This window comes from Oncorhynchus mykiss, chromosome 7 (assembly GCF_013265735.2).
Source record: "Oncorhynchus mykiss isolate Arlee chromosome 7, USDA_OmykA_1.1, whole genome shotgun sequence".
Taxonomy (NCBI): Eukaryota; Metazoa; Chordata; class Actinopteri; order Salmoniformes; family Salmonidae; genus Oncorhynchus; species Oncorhynchus mykiss.
In genome coordinates this window covers 50996569-51015731 of record NC_048571.1, presented here as the reverse complement: position 1 = coordinate 51015731, position 19163 = coordinate 50996569, and the positions used below count along the sequence as shown (strand labels likewise).

At 45.7% G+C, this 19163-nt stretch overlaps 1 protein-coding gene across 2 annotated transcripts in view; it reads right to left on the bottom strand.

The window, feature by feature from the left end:
* Positions 1-19163, bottom strand: part of LOC110527970 (prickle-like protein 2) — a 115038-nt gene that overhangs the window by 63398 nt on the left and 32477 nt on the right. The window contains exon 1 of one of the 2 annotated variants that reach the window (XM_036983459.1): positions 6375-6741. The exons of the other annotated variant lie outside the window; for it this stretch is intronic. The gene's annotated coding sequence lies outside the window, so the exon portion shown is untranslated. Of the gene's footprint in view, positions 1-6374; positions 6742-19163 lie in introns of those variants that run through there. 2 annotated transcript variants of the gene reach the window in all.

The following is a 19163-nucleotide window of genomic DNA, read 5'->3' as shown; positions in this document are numbered from 1 at the left end:
CTACATCACATATGGATGGCATTGTCCAATTAAGGCTCAGTTTGCCCACGGCCGCAGTAAATGAACATCATTAGTACCTCTGGTCCTGTATTTAACTTAGGGAAGCTTGACATTATAAACAGGAGATAAAAGGAGAACTTATAACAACCGCAACAAGCCCTCCACACGTCACCATAGAGACAGAGGAAACTTCCCAGGAGCCCTAGCAGCACAGTTAAATGCCCAGGGTTTGCTACTCCACAGAGCTGTCATAAAATGTGCTGTGGCTGATAGCACTTTGACCTTCTGGTAAAGAAGCAAGCCCCATTTAACATGGCATCTGAATTCATGGCACGCTGTTGTCCTCCCTCCTCTCGACATAGTTCAACAGTGCTCTGACCCACTGCCCTTTGGCATGTGGTGTGCGCTGTAGTAACATTTCAGACAGCCATGTCTGATGAGTGTTAATGTTAGACAGCAAAGCCAATGGGAGACAATGAACCAAACTCCTTTACATTGTCTGAAGACAGAAAATAGAACTCTTTTATGCAGAATGAAACAGAGCGGCTCTCTATCTGACACAGATCACAGTGACAGTTATTTTGTCAACACGGCTGGCATCTCCACGGCTCTAGCTAGCTCACAACCACCATGTCCCAGGCCAGGTACACGCCATGCCTTTGGGATTGATTGGAAACTGACATCTGACACGACAGAATTAACACATGACCCGGGACTCATTTGCCCACAGTTCACTGCTAAATAAGGCCTGTCAGTCTGACAAACGAGCACCCGGCTGTAGGCCTATCTGTGTGGAATTAAGAGAGAGAAACAGGAAACGCAGATGCTGGAAATATTCTAGAAGCAGAATAACCAACCGCCAAACTTTCAATTGCCTGAACTTTCCAGTGTTAACTGGTGGGCTTGGTCCCTAGTATTTTATTCCCTAAGCAAACATGCATGAAAAACAAGGAAATGATGGATTGGGAGTTAAACGCAATTAACAGAGCTCTATGGCTGAGCTGTGTGTCTCATCTTTTCATTAACTCTAGAAGAGAGATCTGAGGCTGCTCGTTCTCACCAATGAAACTCCAATACAGCCTTTCATGTTGTCTAATGAACCCACGGTTAGGAGGCAAGCCCTAGTCAAATTAAAGCTTCACAAACCACTTTCACTACAATGTAAAGAGATGGCTAATGGAGAAAGCTAAAGCTCTGCATCATCTGAGGCTTCTTTAATGACTGATTATCTACCATATAGATCAGAGAGAGAGAGAGGAGGGAGAGGGAATGTGTTTGTTCGTATGTGTGCCTGCCTGCCTGCATATGTGTGAGTATTGCAGTCTATCAAGGAGACAAATAACTCAATAGAATGATGTGACCATCCTCTGTAGAAAAGGCAGCACTGGCAGAATTCATTTCTCTCTCTGCTCTGTCAGCACAAATATACATGTTTAGACAACAAGGTAGAAATAGAGGGGGTGAAGGTCTTGAGTTATGAGCCAACCAACCAATTTACATTCCTCTAGGGGGATAAAAATCTGGTATGACTATTTTATATGATAAGAAAGCCCTCAGCAGAGAAAGCCCTATTGTATTGTCATTGGAGCTACTTGGATTTGACATGATTTCCATCAGATTTTATGATAATGTGTTTAATTCTATGAAACATAATCTGGTTTAGCGAGTAAACAATCTGAAAATGAGAGGATGGTGAGTTGTGGGCAGAGTGGAGGGAACAGAGGAATGTGTTCTGGTTAGATCCATGACAGAGAGATGACATGGGACTGGGACTGTGTTGAGTGTTGAAGAGCAGACAGGGGTGGTTTGGCTGGCAGATAGAGGGTCTCTTTCTCCCCCTCTCCCACTTTTCATTCTGTACCTCCACTCCTTTCCCCTCAGTATGCCCTCATCATTTCATGTTATTTTACACATTTTTTCCATCCCTCTCTCTGTCACTCATTCACGTACACTTCCTCTCCCACCCCATACTCCCCCACACTCTCTTTATATTTATCTCTCCCTCACTCTCCTCTCTAACCCTCTCCCACTCCCCCCCTCTCTCGCTCTCTCTCGAGTGGGGGAAGGAAGCCCTTGTGTTTGACAGTCAGGAGCTGAGAGCAATCACCTCCCTGGCCTATCAGATGGCAGGCTGGTTAGTCAGCCAGCTCTCTTAGTTCTCTGGCAGACTCAAGAGTGGTGGGAGTGTTGAGACAAATATTGGAGACAAAGATACTGTTGACTTACCACACAAAGAAAATCTAATCAAAATCTGTTGGACATGTGTAATATAAGCCTACTAAATGTCATTCAGATGCCATTGTTTAAAAAACAACAAAACCATTTCTAACGGCTTGAATAAACTTGTTCATGTTGATATTGGCGACCACGCTTCCCTATCCCTACCCAGTTACCACGCTTCCCTATCCCTACCCAGTTACCACGCTTCCCTTTCCCTACCCAGTTACCACACTTCCCTATCCCTACCCAGCTACCACACTTCCCTACCCAGCTACCACGCTTCCCTACCCAGCTACCACGCTTCCCGACCCAGCTACCACGCTTCCCTACCCAGTTACCACGCTTCCCTACCCAGCTACCACGCTTCCCTACCCAGTTACCACGCTTCCCTACCCAGTTACCACGCTTCCCTACCCAGTTACCACGCTTCCCTACCCAGTTACCACGCTTCCCTACCCAGTTACCACGCTTCCCTACCCAGTTACCACGCTTCCCTACCCAGTTACCACGCTTCCCTACCCAGCTACCACGCTTCCCTACCCAGTTACCACGCTTCCCTACCCAGTTACCACGATTCCCTACCCAGCTACCACGCTTCCCTACCCAGTTACCACGCTTCCCTACCCAGTTACCACGCTTCCCTACCCAGTTACCACGCTTCCCTACCCAGTTACCACGCTTCCCTACCCAGTTACCACGCTTCCCTACCCAGTTACCACGCTTCCCTACCCAGTTACCACGCTTCCCTACCCAGCTACCACGCTTCCCTACCCAGCTACCACGCTTCCCTACCCAGCTACCACGCTTCCCTACCCAGCTACCACGCTTCCCTATCCCTACCCAGTTACCACGCTTCCCTATCCCTACCCAGTTACCACACTTCCCTATCCCTACCCAGTTACCACACTTCCCTACCCAGCTACCACGCTTCCCTACCCAGCTACCACGCTTCCCTACCCAGTTACCACGCTTCCCTACCCAGCTACCACGCTTCCCTACCCAGTTACCACGCTTCCCTACCCAGTTACCACGCTTCCCTACCCAGTTACCACGCTTCCCTACCCAGCTACCACGCTTCCCTACCCAGCTACCACGCTTCCCTACCCAGCTACCACGCTTCCCTACCCAGTTACCACGCTTCCCTACCCAGTTACCACGCTTCCCTACCCAGCTACCATGCTTCCCTACCCAGTTACCACGCTTCCCTACCCAGTTACCACGCTTCCCTACCCAGCTACCACGCTTCCCTACCCAGCTACCACGCTTCCCTACCCAGCTTCCCTACCCAGCTACAACGCTTCCCTACCCAGCTACCACGCTTCCCTACCCAGTTACCACGCTTCCCTACCCAGTTACCACGCTTCCCTACCCAACTACCATGCTTCCCTACCCAGTTACCACGCTTCCCTACCCAGTTACCACGCTTCCCTACCCAGTTACCACGCTTCCCTACCCAGCTACCACGCTTCCCTACCCAGCTTCCCTACCCAGCTACCACGCTTCCCTACCCAGCTACCACGCTTCCCTACCCAGTTACCACGCTTCCCTACCCAGTTACCACGCTTCCCTACCCAGTTACCACGCTTCCCTACCCAGTTACCACGCTTCCCTACCCAGCTACCACGCTTCCCTACCCAGTTACCATGCTTCCCTACCCAGTTACCACGTTTCCCTACCCCTACCCAGTTACCACGTTTCCCTATCCCTACCCAGTTACCACGCTTCCCTATCCCTACCCAGTTACCACACTTCCCTATCCCTACCCAGTTACCACGCTTCCCTATCCCTACCCAGTTACCACGCTTCCCTATCCCTACCCAGTTACCACGCTTCCCTATCCCTACCCAGTTACCACGCTTCCCTATCCCTACCCAGTTACCACGCTTCCCTATCCCTACCCAGTTACCACGCTTCCCTACCCAGTTTTTTTGTTTTGCTTTTATTTAACCAGGTAGGCGACAACTACGACCTGGCCAAGATAAAGCAAAGCAGTGCGACAAAAACAACAGTTACACATGGAATAAACAAATTTACAGTCAATAACACAATAGAAAAAGTCTATATACAGTGTGTGCAAATGGAGTAAGGAGGTGAGGCAATAAATAGGCCATAGTAGCAAAGTAATTACAACTTAGCAAATGAACACTGGAGTGATAGATATGCAAAGTTACCACACTTCCTTCCCCAGTTACCACGCTTCACTATCCCTACAAAGTTACCACACTTCCCTACCCAGTTACCACGCTTCACTATCCCTACAAAGTTACCACACTTCCCTATCCCTACCCAGTTACCACACTTCCCTATCCCTACCCAGTTACAAGTTGTAGGCTTACGTTGTGATTTCTCCCCAAAGGCAGTCTGCATAGAGCTCACTGAGGGGTTTGGTTGCATATCAACGTCACTCATGTCTTTCTTGTTCAAACTCGTCAGTGGACAGTTGACTGGCATGATGTGGTTATGTTGTTTTACTAGGACAGGAAGAGCTACAATAGTAAAACAAGCTGAAGATGGATGATTGGCAACATTAAACCAGTGTTAGAGATTACATTTGATTAGCGATGAAATCTCCCCACTGGTGTGGCTCATTGCGAGCTGTGTCCAGGACATTGATCGGTTAACAGCGTTAGAGGAGGAAATGGGGTTGGCAGCAGTAGGGGGGCGAACCCCACGCCCACTCACTCTCTAAATCAATGGGCACACTCACTGCCTGGGGATCCACTCAACACACCCCATCCATCCAGCCCATTGTCTTTCACTCTCCCTCTCTCCTTTAATTTTCTCCTCCTCTGGGCTCAGCAGATCCCTTGCTCCTTATCCTCCTGAGAGTATTGTATTGAAAGGAGGCTATTTGTTCTGGGTCTGTGTGGATGGATGCAGGGGACAGTCAGCACTAGCCTTCAGTATATGGCTCATAAAGGTTTAAATGGCTTGCTGGACCCGAAAATGTGATTTATTTTCCAAGATCCCTATTGATATACATGTCATTTTCCCTACAAAGATGATCTGTTTTCTGTGCCTGGTTTAACCACTGGCTCGAAATGTCAACGCAGAGGCCATTTTGGGCACGGAGTTGCTTTGGTGCAGGTATATAGAAACTGTGGCACAGAAAGAAAGAGGAGTGTTCAGGAAGCCACAACCTGTTGTGTGTCACACCCTATTCTTTTCCCTACTAGGCCAGGGCCAGCCACTCAGACCTGGGTGCCATAAACAAAGAGTGCAGCACGTCTATTGTGGAATGTACCATGCGATTTATAGACACACTCACACGGTCAACAAAGACAGCAGACCCAGCATTGTACCGCTCAGATATAAACTGTACTTTAACTTGTCATATCTGACATGATTTTTGACGCATAACAACACCAACAGCTTTAGGTATAAATGCCTAGACTCCCCTGATATGCACAACCAACTACACACACACACCGTGCCCACATAGCTGAGAGACAATAGGCTGTTTGTTCCCTGTCGTAGCCCAATATAAGTAGAGTTAAAAATAAAGTGGAAGGCATGTCGCACAGCTGTGAGATGCAGGGAGATGCGTGCTGTCAGTCCACTTAATTCACAACAGCTGAGATGACAGGAGACTGCCTCTACACTGCCTTTTCCCTTCTCTCACTCGCTTTCCTTTTATTTCTCTCTCACTCTTTTCTCCCTTCCCAATGTTTCTCTTTTTCCTATCTCCCTCCTTCTCTTTTTATCCCCCATCGCACCCTCTCTAAACATGAAGCCACCCACTCCCAACATCCTACTTGGCAGACTCTACAGAGCAGTGCAAAAGCAACGGGAGGACATGGTTCCAAAGATGTTTAAATCACAAAATGTCATAAGCTACCATACTATAGTGTAGCACCCGCATGCACACAAGAAAGCAGAATCCTACAAATTGTCATGACAAGGCTTATAGACACAGAAATCAATTGAATGTAAATATTCTAAATCAACTTAAAAAGTTGTCAAAACTAGCCTAAAGAAACACAAGGCAGTCAATCACTGAAGCTGAAAGTTTTTAATCAAATAGAGAGAAAATACCTCATTCATGACAGAAGCTACCAAACTAACATGACTGTATCCAGGCAGAGATCCCATGTCTGTCAGTCAGTCGGTGTGTGAAATGGCATGTTTGCTATGAATATGTAAAAGTTACTCACCACTTCCCCTCCGGCTGGCTGAGCAAGGACTGGGGAACACACGGTCAAACAACAGAGCCTCTCAGAGGATAATCATTGCAGCACCATAACCAGAAGAAAACACTTTCAACGTCTCTGTAATTGAAAAAGTCTGTTCCTTTCTCAGATGACCAGGAGACGAGGGAGAGAGACTGACATGGAGATGATAGCATTGAGTGTGTTGCTGAGCTGAAGACTTCTCTAGACTGCAGCTGGTGGCACAACCATATGGATGTGTGAAGTAAGTGTGAGAGAGAGGAGAGAGGAGAGAGAGAGCTGCCCACCAGAGGAATGTGATAGGGGCTGATCACCAATTTAAGAGCCGAGCAGGCAGCCTCTGTAGCCAGAACTCCCCTAAACACCCCAAACACTTCTAACCACACCCCTTATCTCCCCTAAAGGTGTGAGTCACCAGCTCTAAGCCTATCACAGCTTAGCAACTAGACCCTGATTAGATTCATTAGGGTGTCCAGTTAGCTTGGAGGTTAGTTTGAGCACCAAAGTGAAGAGCAAGGGAAAATAGGAATCGTGAACATGATGTGAAATCTAAATGGACAACGATTGAAGGTTAACTTCAAGTTGGACTGTGGTATGTTAGTCTTCTACAGTCCATCTTCCGCCGACTGAAACACTGGAGAAGCCAGCAGCGTAGAGAAACAGGGTACTGCCGGCATCCTTTCACTGTAGTCTCTCTCGACTTCCAAACATCCCCCTGAACTGAACTGGATGGAAACATCTGCTATAGTACTTTCTGTAGAGCCAGATCTGATGTGATGTGCAGCTAGTAGTTGTCCACTGATTTACCTGCAGAGAGTTACAGACATATAAATCAATACAGATGGAGTGTGGCCTCAACTCACCATAGGCTCCTCCGAGCCAAACCTAAACCTCTTCTCTCTCCAAACTGCCCCCTCTTCAGTCACACACCCCCCCCCCCCCTCCCCCCTCCCCATGCCAATCACATACTCATAAATAGAGGAACAGGACCTGTAGGGCGTGTGAGTACAGGTTAGAGCGGAGTCATCTATCACCAGAGAGCCAGAGTGAGGTTTCTGGACCCGTCAGTAGTGTGCTGTGGGTAGAATATGATCTGTTGTACAGCAGCGCTCTAGACTGTACAACTACTGTTCCACAGGCAGCAGGATACTCTGATTCATTCCCATAAATCCATATGGATTCCTGTGGTGGAAGACAACAAGGAATCACGCCAGGAGAGCAACACATTATACCTGACAATGAGTGCCAGTGTTCTCTTTCTGACCATCACACACACACACACACACACATTCTCCAGTGGCACGCGTCTCCCTCCTAACATTAGCCCAGTAGCAGGCATTGAGCCACACTCACACTGAAGAATGTCTCAGATGTTGCTACTTTTTGCTACTATGGAGAGCCGCCTCCTAAAGTGGATAATAATTTATGTATGATACAGAGGAATAGCTAATGCCCAAAGCATGTTGAGATCGCTAGTAAAGCATACATTTGGAAAAACACTAAAAGAAGTGTTGATGTCTTAACCAATGTTCATATTGAAAAGTCTAAAGATGTGTTGATGATACTGTACGTGGTCATGTAGAGGAAAGTATGCCCTCTGATAGGCGATGTGGAAGTTTCACCATATTGCTTATACCAATCAAATCCTGTCAGATCTCCACGAGTGCATAAGGCATAGGGTTTAGAGGTCCTTTGGGATTGGGCCAATGTGACTCTCCCCTACCCCACCCCATCCCTCCACCCCCCAGCCTACGGAGAGGTTAACTAGTCTGCCCCCCAGGACTAAATGACGTGATCAATCAATCCCACAGTCCCACAGAGAGGGGAACCTGGGCCAACAGCACACACAGAGTGACAGAGGTGTGTTATTAATCACAACCAGTTCTGAGCTGCTCCTCTCTCCTATCATGAACCATCTCCCTTATAAGGACACTTGAAAAAAAATACTTTATTTATTATAACATTCAAAAATAAACAGTAATGAAAGTTAATCCAATTTCACAGGCTACTAATCAAGAGTCTTTGAAATAAACAGACATAATACTGCTTTGGCAACATGGCAAAGGTCATCAATGGTGACCGAGGAAATGTAGAACTGGTACAGGATGGTTAGTTGCCTACATATCTGAATAAATGTTCTCTTCTCAGCAAGAGACTGTCAAGTAATCTCTCCACTCCACAAAGTACTGTGTCATGGAGAAAATTGTCTTATACACATAATAGAGTCATCATGATCAAAAACGCTGCATCTCTCTCTCGATGGAAATATGCTTTCTTCTCTGACTCTGAAGCCATTAGAGGGACGGCTGGCAGGCAGAGTGAGGAAGAAATGAATCCTGATTTAGTGATGAAAAAAACTTTCATCTGACATGGTACTTCTCAAGAGAGTATCAAAAGAACCCCAATGCTTCAGCCAATTGAGCAAGAGTCTAGACAGAGGCTGTAGTAGAGTTTTAGGAGGACTCATATAGAGCAGCACCCTGTCTGAGACTAGTATCCTGATGCAGAGCCCAACCACAACAAGGGTGCAGCTGAGGATGGGAGCTCTGATCCAGGCTATCCACACTGGGCATAACACTGGGCTTATTATGGAATGGGTAAGGGGGATACCTAGTCAGCTGTACGAGAATGCCTTCAACTGAAATGTGTCTTCCACATTTAACCCAACCCCTCTGAATCAGAGAGGTGCGGGGGGCTGCCTTAATCGACATCCACGTCTTCGGCGCCCGGGGAACAGTGGGTTAACTGCTTTGCTCAGGTGCAGAATGACAGATTTTTACCTTGTCAGCTTGGGCTCTGACGGTCAGCTCACTGGTACATTGCCATGCCTAGGTTTCCCCTTTCAGACCCCAGATGGGAGGATAGGCTTGCTTAGACCACAGGCTGACCCTCAGCCAATATGAGGAGAGAGAGAGAGGGGGAGGTGAAGAAAGAAGACGAGAAAGAGTTGGGAAAGAGAGAGAGACCACTCCCCTAATCTCTGCACTGGCCTGGCAGCAAGCCTTTTGGCAGGCCCTCAGGTATCCATTGCGTCTGGGTAATACTGGGGGTGGAAAGGGGGGGATCCAAAATGACAGATGAGGAGAGAGCAAGGTTAAACCAACACTGAAACTTTGGAACGAGTTTCATGCAATCCACACAGTGATAGATAGAGAGAGAGCGACAGAAAGAGAAAGCGCAACAAATACACAGAAACAGAGATAGAGAAAAGAGAGAGAAACAAAGTCAAATTCTTCTCATGCTTTGTCGATTTAAAAAATGTCATGGGGGCCTGCTATACAAATTGATGGAAAGTGGTGTTGGTGGAAAATATACATTATCAAATCCATGAATACAAACAACAAATGTGCGGTTAAAATAGGCAAAAAAAAACACAGACATTTCTTTCCACAGGGCCGGGGGGTGAGACAGGGATGCAGCTTAAGCCCCACCCTCTTAAATATACAAATCAACGAATTGGCGAGGGGACTAAAATGGTCTGCAGAGCCCGACCTCACCCTACTAGAGGGCCTACAGCAGCACCTATAACTTCTTCACAGATTCTGTCAGACCTGGGCCTTGATAGTACAAACGAATGTCATCTCAAAAAAGGTCCAGTTGCCAGGACCACAAATACAAATTCCACCTAGACACTGTTGCCGTAGAGCATACAAAAAACTAAACATCAGCGCCACAGGTAACTTACCCCGTAGCACTCACTTCTGTCATCATGAAGTGAAGCTTTTAGAGACTAGTCAAGGACCATATCACCTCTTCCTTACCTGACACCCTAGACCCACTTCAATTTGCTTACCGCCCCAATAGATCCACAGACCATGCAATCAATCGCCATCGCGCTGCACACTGACTTATCCCATCTGGACAAGAGGAGCACCTAAGTAAGAACGCTGTTCATTGACTATAGCTCAGCATTCAACACTATTGCACCCTCCAAGCACATCATTAAGCTTGAGGCCCGGGGGCTGAACTCCGCCCTGTGCGGCCCGGGGGCTGAACTCCGCCCTGTGCAACAGGGTCCTGGAATTCCTGACGGGCCGCCCCCAGGTGGTGAATGTAGGAGACAACACCTCCACTTCGCTGATCCTCAACACTGGGGCCCCACAAGGATGTGTACTCAGCCCCCTCCTGTACTCCCTGTTCACCCATGACTGCTTGGCCACGCACATCTCCAACTCAATTATCAAGTTTGCAGATGACAACAGTAGTAGGCCTGACTACCAACAATGACGAGACAGCCTACAGGGAGGAGGTGAGGGCTCTGAGAGTGTGGTGCCAGGAAAATAACCTCTCACCCAACAATAACAAAACAAAAGAGATGATCGTGGACTTCAGGAAAGAGCAGAGGGTGCACCCCCCTATCTACATCGATGGGACCGCAGTGGAGAAGGTGGAAAGCTTCAAGTTCCTCGGCGTACACATCACTGACAAACTGAAGAAGGCTGAAGAAATTTGGCTTAGCACCTAAAACCCTCAAACTTGTACAGATGCACAATTGAACAACAGAAACTATTTTTCAATCTCTCGATCTCAAGGCCATCAGACTAAGGATCAGACCCTTTTTTTCAATTTTCGCCTAAAATGACATACCCAAATCTAGCTGTCTGTAGCTCAGGACCTGAAGCAAGGAAATGCATATTATTGATACCATTTGAAAGGAAACGTTTATGAAAATGTGGAGCTACAGTATAGAAAACTAATGTCATATGTTTTTTTTATTGTGTAATGTCATTAATACTGGTATAAAATAAATACTGTAACTTTAAAAGTATTTACACTACAGGTATAAAGTCTCCATCCTTTACATTGTGCATATAATATGACAAATTATTCACATATTTTTGTTAAGATAGGAATGTGATTTTAGGAGGTATGAGAGAATCTATAGTTGAAGTCGGAAGTTTACATACACTTAGGTTAGAGTCATTAAAACTAGTTTTTCAACCACTCCACAAATTTCTTGTTAATAAACTATAGTTTGGGCAAGTCGGTTAGGACATCTACTTTTTGCATGACACAAGTAATTTTTCCAACAATTGTTAACAGACAGATTATTTCACTTATAATTCACTGTATCACAATTCCAGTTGGTCAGAAGTTTACATACACTAAGTTGACTGTGCCTTTAAACAGCTAGGAATATTACAGAAAATTATGTCATGGCTTTAGAAGCTTCTGATAAGCTAATTGAAATACTTTGAGTCGATTGGAGGTGTACCTGTGGATTTATTTCAAGGACTTCCTTCAAACTCAGTGCCTCTTTGCTTGACATCATGGGAAAATCAAAAGAAATCAGCCAAGACCTCCGTAAATAAATTGTAGACCTCCACAAGTCTGGTTCATCCTTGGGAGCAATTTCCAAACACCTGAAGGTACCATGTTCATCTGTACAAACAATAGGACGCAAGTATAAACACCATGGGACCACGCAGCCATCATAGAGTTCAGGAAGGAGACAAGTTCTGTCTCCTAGAGATGAACGTACTTTGGTGTGAAAAGTGCAAATCAAATCCAGAACAACAGCAAAGGACTTTGTGAAGATGCTGGAGGAAACAGGTACAAAAGTATCTATATCCACAGTAAAACGACATAACCCGAAAGGCTGGAACTTTAAACCTCAACACGAGGTGAAGAAATAAACTCGCCTTCCTTTAGACCAGAGAGACGGCGAGCTGCAGCTCATGTCCAAATCCTGAATAATCAACGAGGTGTAGGCGAAAAGCTCACCTCTCAGACAATCACTCAGAGTCAGATGGAGGAAAGCGAATCTAAGAGGGAACCATACCACTACACTTCAAACCATCCCATCCTACTCTCAAATCACCGTATTCTCCGACTATCATCACCAATGGGAACCGTCGACACGGCTGGCTAGCTATCTTCCAGAGTGAACATCTCTCCCTCTCCACTCTTCATTCGTTGTAACAATCCGTCATATTTTAGTCAGTCCACTAGGGACATGTGTCTCATGTAAAGGGTGTATGTTTATTCTGTGTTATTATTTAGTTAGCTACTGAATAAATATTTAAACAAATTTGTGTAGTACGTGAGTAAGGCTGGGTTTTTTTGCAGATGCGTGAGGTTACAACTGTTCAGAATGATGATATGATAAGAGTGACTGTTTATCGATGTAATAGATATATACCTTAGAGTTTAATTTGTGAGATGGTAACTCTTTAAACAACCTCTTCTGTGGTGCCCCAAATTCCTAATGAGTTAGCTGTTACATGATTCATTTAATTTGGGTAACAATTAAACATAGTTAGTGGATTAAATAAAAAACAGTCATCAGAGTAATGAAAGTAAAGTCATGACATGTATCAAGGATTAAACTGCTATCTCGCAGCCCTCTGCCCCATCTTCTGTGATTTGAACTGTCTGCTTCTGGGTCTTATCCTGACTTCTGATAATGTCTCTATTCTTTTGGAACTTTTGTAAGTGTAATTTATTTCACTTTTGTTTATTATCTATTTCACTTCCTTTGGCAAAGTAAACATGTGTTTTGCATGCCAATGAATCCCTTTAAATTGAAATTGAATTGAGAGAGGAGAGAGAGGAAAGAGGGTGAAAGAGAGGAGAGGAAAGAGGAGGAAAGAGAGGAGAGAGAGAGAGGTAGAGAGAGTGACAGAAAGTCATATCTACAGTATGACTGCAATACAAAGTTAGCGGAGGTCAGGGGCCAGGGTCGGCAGAGAGGAGAAAGATTTGTCTCTGATGGCTATTTTTCGATCTGTTTATTCTCTGAACGAACGGAGATGAGAGCAGACAGTAGATGAATGAGGTTGAAAACACTTCCTGCCACTTAGAGGATGGATTTAGTTTCACAATGCCCAGCTGTTTCCCTCTCCAGAAAGCCCATGCAAATTCCAACCTGCAGTTTGGAGACTCCAGAACAGAACATAGACTCTGGGGACTGGGATCAGAGCTGAGGATCAAGCCACTGCTACAGAAGGCTCAAGCCTATTCTCTCATCCCTCCCTTCACCCTTCCTACTCTCTGCCGTTCATCTACTCCTCCCATGTCCTCTCTCCAGGGATAGTTGGATACACACACAGGCTCGCGCACACCTTGTGCATGCACAAGTCTGTTATGGCAGGATTAGTGTCCCTCTCATTGAAAGCGACAGCTTTACAGTACCCCATTGTAGCAGTGATTGTTAATACAGAGGGAGAGAGACTGAGGGAGCCTTGACCTCATCCTAATTCTTCTCCATAGACAGTGATGATACAGCCTGGGTGTCTCATCTCATTCCCCCTGTCTTCTGGCTATTAGTCATATACATTACCTGATAGGAGACGTCAGAGCTCTTCAACATGGTGAAGATCCATAAATATGTAGGTGAAGCTACAGCATATTGTTCTATCCAGTGCAGCCCTCTTTCAGATCTGTGGCCACCAAAAGGAAATTAAAACAACACTAAGTCCTGTTAGAACCCTGGTCTATCCATAGAGTTGGGAGTGTAATCCCCCAGTGAACAGGAGGTGAGAGGGTCATAGGGATGTGACTCCCGAGTCAGTTCCCGGCAGCCAGCGGCTTTGCAGCATCAGCCATCTGTAACTCATTCTCAGCGGGATGGAGTCACTGACTGCAAAACCACAGAATGCAGCCAGCCAGCCCGCCCATCACAGCTGAGCTACAGACCTCTGCTGCCTCTGATTATAGACCGTCCATCTGCTACACATTCACAGGATGGGAATTGAGCAGGATCCATTCACTGCATCATCACTGCAGCCTCCTTTATTATACAGTACCAGTCAAAAGTTTGGATACATCTACTCTACTCATTCAAGGGTTATTCTTTATTTGTACTATTTTTGACATTGTAGAATAAAAACCTCTGGAATCAGGGAATAACCCAGAAAAGGTGTTTTTAAAAAAATTGAAATATATTTTAGATATGAGATTCTTCAAAGTAGCCACCATTTGCCTTGATGACAGCTTTGCACACTTTTTGCGACTGCACTTGAAGAAACTTTCAAAGTTCTTGACATTTTGTGTATCTTCTGTATACCACCCCTACCTTGTCACAACAACTGATTGGCTCAAATGCATTAAGAGGGAAATAAATTCCACAAATGTACTTTTCACAAGGCACACCTGTTAATTGAAATGCATTCCAGGTGACTACATGATAAAGTTGGTTGAGAGAATGCCAAGTGTGCGCAAAGCTGTCATCAAGGCAAAGAGTGGCTACTTTGAAAAATCTCAAATATAAAACACCTTTTTTGGTTACTACATGATTCCATACTGTGTTTTTTCATAGTTTTGTTGTCTTCACTATTATTCTACAATGTAAAAAATTAAGAAAAACCCTGGAATGTTTGTCTCGTGTTTGTCTTCCACACAAGACGTCTTTGTTTTTGGCAGGCAGAGAGGGAATTCTAAAAAATGTTTTTCTTCTGAAGTCCCGGGGTGTAAACACATGAAATGCTTTTCCCGCTCATCAGCAAGCACATCCACAATGACGCAAAACATATGCTCTCTCCCTTCCCTCCTCCTCTCATCTAAAACCCATTGCTTCCCTCAAAATATTTAAGATGGTGCCGGAGCAGAAGGCAGACGTTTCACGTGCCCCCAACCGAGAGAGTTTTCATCTGTATTCTTAGTAGCTGTTTACATACCACCTCATTCAGAGGTTGGCACTAAGATAGCATTGAATGAGCTATATTCCGCCATAAGCAAACAAGAAATCGTTCACTCAGAGGCAACGCTCCTACTAGCCGGGGACTTTAATGCAGGGAAACTTAAATAAGTTTAACCAAATTTCTATCAGCATGTTAAATGTGCAACCAGAGGGAAAAGACCTCTGGACCACCTATACTCCACACACAGACAGACATACAAAGCTCTCCCTCGCCCTACATTTGGCAAATCTGAATTCCATCCTCCCGATTCCTGCTTACAAGCAAAAATTAAAGCAGGAAACACCAGTGACTAGATTTTAAAAAGTAGTCAGATGAAGCAGATGCTAAGCTACAGGACTGTTTTTAAAGCACAGACTGGAATATGTTCCAGGATTCCTCCAATGGCATTGAGGAGTACACCACATCTGTCATTGGCTTCATCAATAAACAATGACGTCATCCCTACAGTGACAGTATGTACATACCCCAACCAGAAGTCATGGATTACAAGCAGCATCCGCACTGAGCTAAAGGCTAGAGCTGCCGCTTTCAAGGAGTGGGACTCTAACCCGGAAGCTTATAAGAAATTCCGTTATGCCCTCCGACGAACCATCAAACAGGCAAAGCGTCATCACAGGACTAAGATCGAGTTGTACTACACCGGCTCTGACGCTCGTCGGATGTGGCAGGGCTTGCAAAATATTACAAACTACAAAGGGAAGCACAGCCGAGAGCTGCCCAGTGACAAGAGCCTAACAGACGAGCTAAACTACTTCTATGCTCGCTTTGAGTCAAGCAACACTGAAACATGCATGAGAGCGATAGTTGAACTGGAAGACTGTGTGATCACGCTCTCTGCAGCCGATGTGAGTAAGACCTTTAGACAGGTCAACATTCACAAGGTCGCAGGGCCAGACACATTACCAGGAAGTGTACTGCGAGAATGTGCTGACCAACTAGCAAGTGTCTTCACTGACATTTTCAACCTCTCCCTATCCTAGTCTGTAATACCAACATGTTTTAAGCAGACCATCAGTGCCTCTGCCCAAGAACACTAAGGTAACCTGCCTAAATGAATACCGACCCGTAGCACTCACATCTGTAGCCATGAAGTGCATTGAAAGGCTGGTCATGGCTCACATCAACACCATCATCCCAGAAACTCTAGACCCACTCCAATTTGCATACCTTCCCAACAGAGCCACAGATGATGCAATCTCTATTGCACACCACACTGCCCTTGCCCACCTGGACAAAAGGAACACCTATGTGAGAATGCTATTCATTGAACAGCTCAGCGTTCAACGCCATAGTGCCCTCAAAGCTCATCAATAAGCTAAGGAGCCTGGGACTAAACACCTCCCTCTGAAACTTGATCCTGGACTTCGACGGGCCACCCCCAGGTGGTAAGAGTTGGTAACAACACATCCGCCACGCTGATCCTCAACACAGGGGCCCCTCAGGGGTGCGTGCTCAGCCCCCTCCTGTATTCCTTGTTCACTCATGACTGCATGGCCAGGCACGACTCCAACACCATCATTACATTTGCAGATGACAACAGTGGAAGGCCTGATCACCGCCAACAAAGACACAGCCTATAGGGAGGTCATACACCTGGCAGTGTGGTGCCAGGACAACAACCTCTCCCTCAACGTGATCAAGACAAAGGAGATGATTGTGTACTACAGGAAAAAGAGGACAGAGTACGCCCTCATTCTCATCGATGGGGCTGCAGTGGAGCAGGTTGAGAACTTCAAGCAAGCGGTACCAGAGCGCCAAATCTTGGTCCAAGAGGCTTCTAAACAGCTTCTACCCCCAAGCCATAAGACTCCTGAACCTTTCATCAAATGGCTACCCAGACTATTTGCATTGCCTCTTCCCCCCCCCCCCCCTCTATGTTGTCATCTATGCATATTCACTTTAATAACTCTACCTACATGTACATACTACCTCAACTAACTGGTGCACCGCACATATTGTTATTTAACTGCTGCTCTTTAATTACTTGTTACATTTATCTCGTATTCTTATCCATATTTTTTGGAAACTGCACTGTTGGTTAGAGGCTCGTAAGAAAGCATTTCACTGTAAGCATTTCACCCCCCCGGTACCAGCTCTCTGTGTTAAACGGTGACACTGTCAATCAGAAGAAATTGTCTCCATTGACAGTGCCCAGAAGAGCACTGTCAATGGAGTTACTATGTTGTTACCACCCACTCTGCATCACCCTCGCTCGCTCTCATCCTCTCTCCTTAAAAATGTCATATTTTCTCTGTTTCCAGCATTGTCTCTTCCACATCTTTCTCCTTGATCTCTCCCTTTTCATTTCATCTCTCCTCTTCCTCGCACGCTCAATCTATAAATCCTGGCCACTAACCCAACTTGACAGCACATAATGATCCTTTCCTTGGGGGCCACTGTGTATGGCCTTATGAATATTTAATTGACTATGATTTCTTTGCATGCATAATGGAATAACTGTTTAAAGAAGGGGGTATCAAATGGGTTAAAAGTATTCAAGAGAAAATGAGACGCTGGAAATAAAATGACATTGAAAATGAGATCACAGAAGACCTATATATGTTTCGGTAATGTCTCCTTCTGACAGGGAGCTGTGGATTGAGGCAGAGCCATTAGTGAGGTTAGGAGCTGAACTGGACAGGAAGCAGAGGGTGAAACTACACTCCAGAGGAAGACAGCAGTTTTACACGGTCTATCAAAGGGATGAAAAAAGGCAATAAGCTCCCTGACAGCAACGTGTAAACTTCATGAAGCCAGTGTCAGCTCCTCTCCCTGTTCCACATGAGTGATTTTTATCTCTCAGAAAAACAGGTCCTCCTCTCGCCTCTCACACTGAGAGGCTCCCCCACACCCCGCCATCCCTTTTCATCCCTCTGCTTAGACAGCACAGAGAAAATACCGGAGATGCATTTCCATGTGCCACTAGGGACGACCAGACAAACAGATGTCATATATCAGACTCTCCAAGGAAGCCAAACAAACCCACTTTCAGTCAGAGAGAGGAGAGAGAGAAGAGAGAAGAGAGAAGAGAGAAGAGAGAAGAGAGAAGAGAGGAGAGAGGAGAGAGAGAGAGAGAGAGAGAGAGAGAGAGAGAGAGAGAGAGAGAGAGAGAGAAAGAGAGAGAGAGAGAGAGAGAGAGAGAGAACAGACAGAAAGGGAGGTAGGCAGGTAGGGAGAGAGCAGGAGTGAGCCAACAGACCTTCCCCCTGGTCTTCTGGGCAGACAGGGAGGAGAGGAACAAAAGGATGATCTGGGGGCCATGGAAAGCAGGCGCTCAAAGGCTGCCTTTGTCTGTGAAGTGAGGAGAGGGTCAGCAGGCCCTACACACTCCATGTGCCCTACACACATGAACATAAAAGAGCACACAACACAAAAGGAGAGACATCAGGAATGATTTAATAATAAGCAGCAGTAACAGTGTGGGGTCACTTCACTGTAATGTGACCTGGCTACTGTATCCATCTACCCCCCTTTGACAATTACACCAGCCAGCCAACCAGCCTCCCCTCCCTCCCTCCTCTCACCCCCTTATAGTTCTCTGTGGAATACAATACAGAAAGCAATTTGCAGTGAGCTAAATCACTTCTGCAATGAAAGGCTATTCAATTGCTCTTTTACTTTCTGGCGTATTTCTAGAACATGGCACAGTAAGTGGTTGTCAGATGAGCCATCATGTGATCTGCTGGTGACGACCTGTACATGTCAGTCTAAAAGGAGAGGGCTGGATGGAAGATGGAACTGATATGTGTCATAAATCAAAGAGCTGGTTCTCAAAGAGAAAAATGAATTCATGAGAGGAATTTGACTGGCTGCGAGACAGAAATCTACTCTACATGACATTGCTAAATGAGCATATTGTTATCACCTACGTAAAAGTTTGGATTTTGTTGAATTAATTATAATATGAAGATTCATTTGGTCTATGAACAACTGTTATATTTCAAGACAAATATTCTATAGCAAAAAAAAAGTGAATTCCCTGTATGTCATTATGCATGCAAACTCTAGGTACACTCGTAAGAATGACTCTCAAATAGGCGTCAATATCTGTAATGAGTGTATAATATGTCAGCTGTGAGATTTAAGGTCTGGGCTGACAGACAGTCGAGACACCACAGTCGAGACACCACCA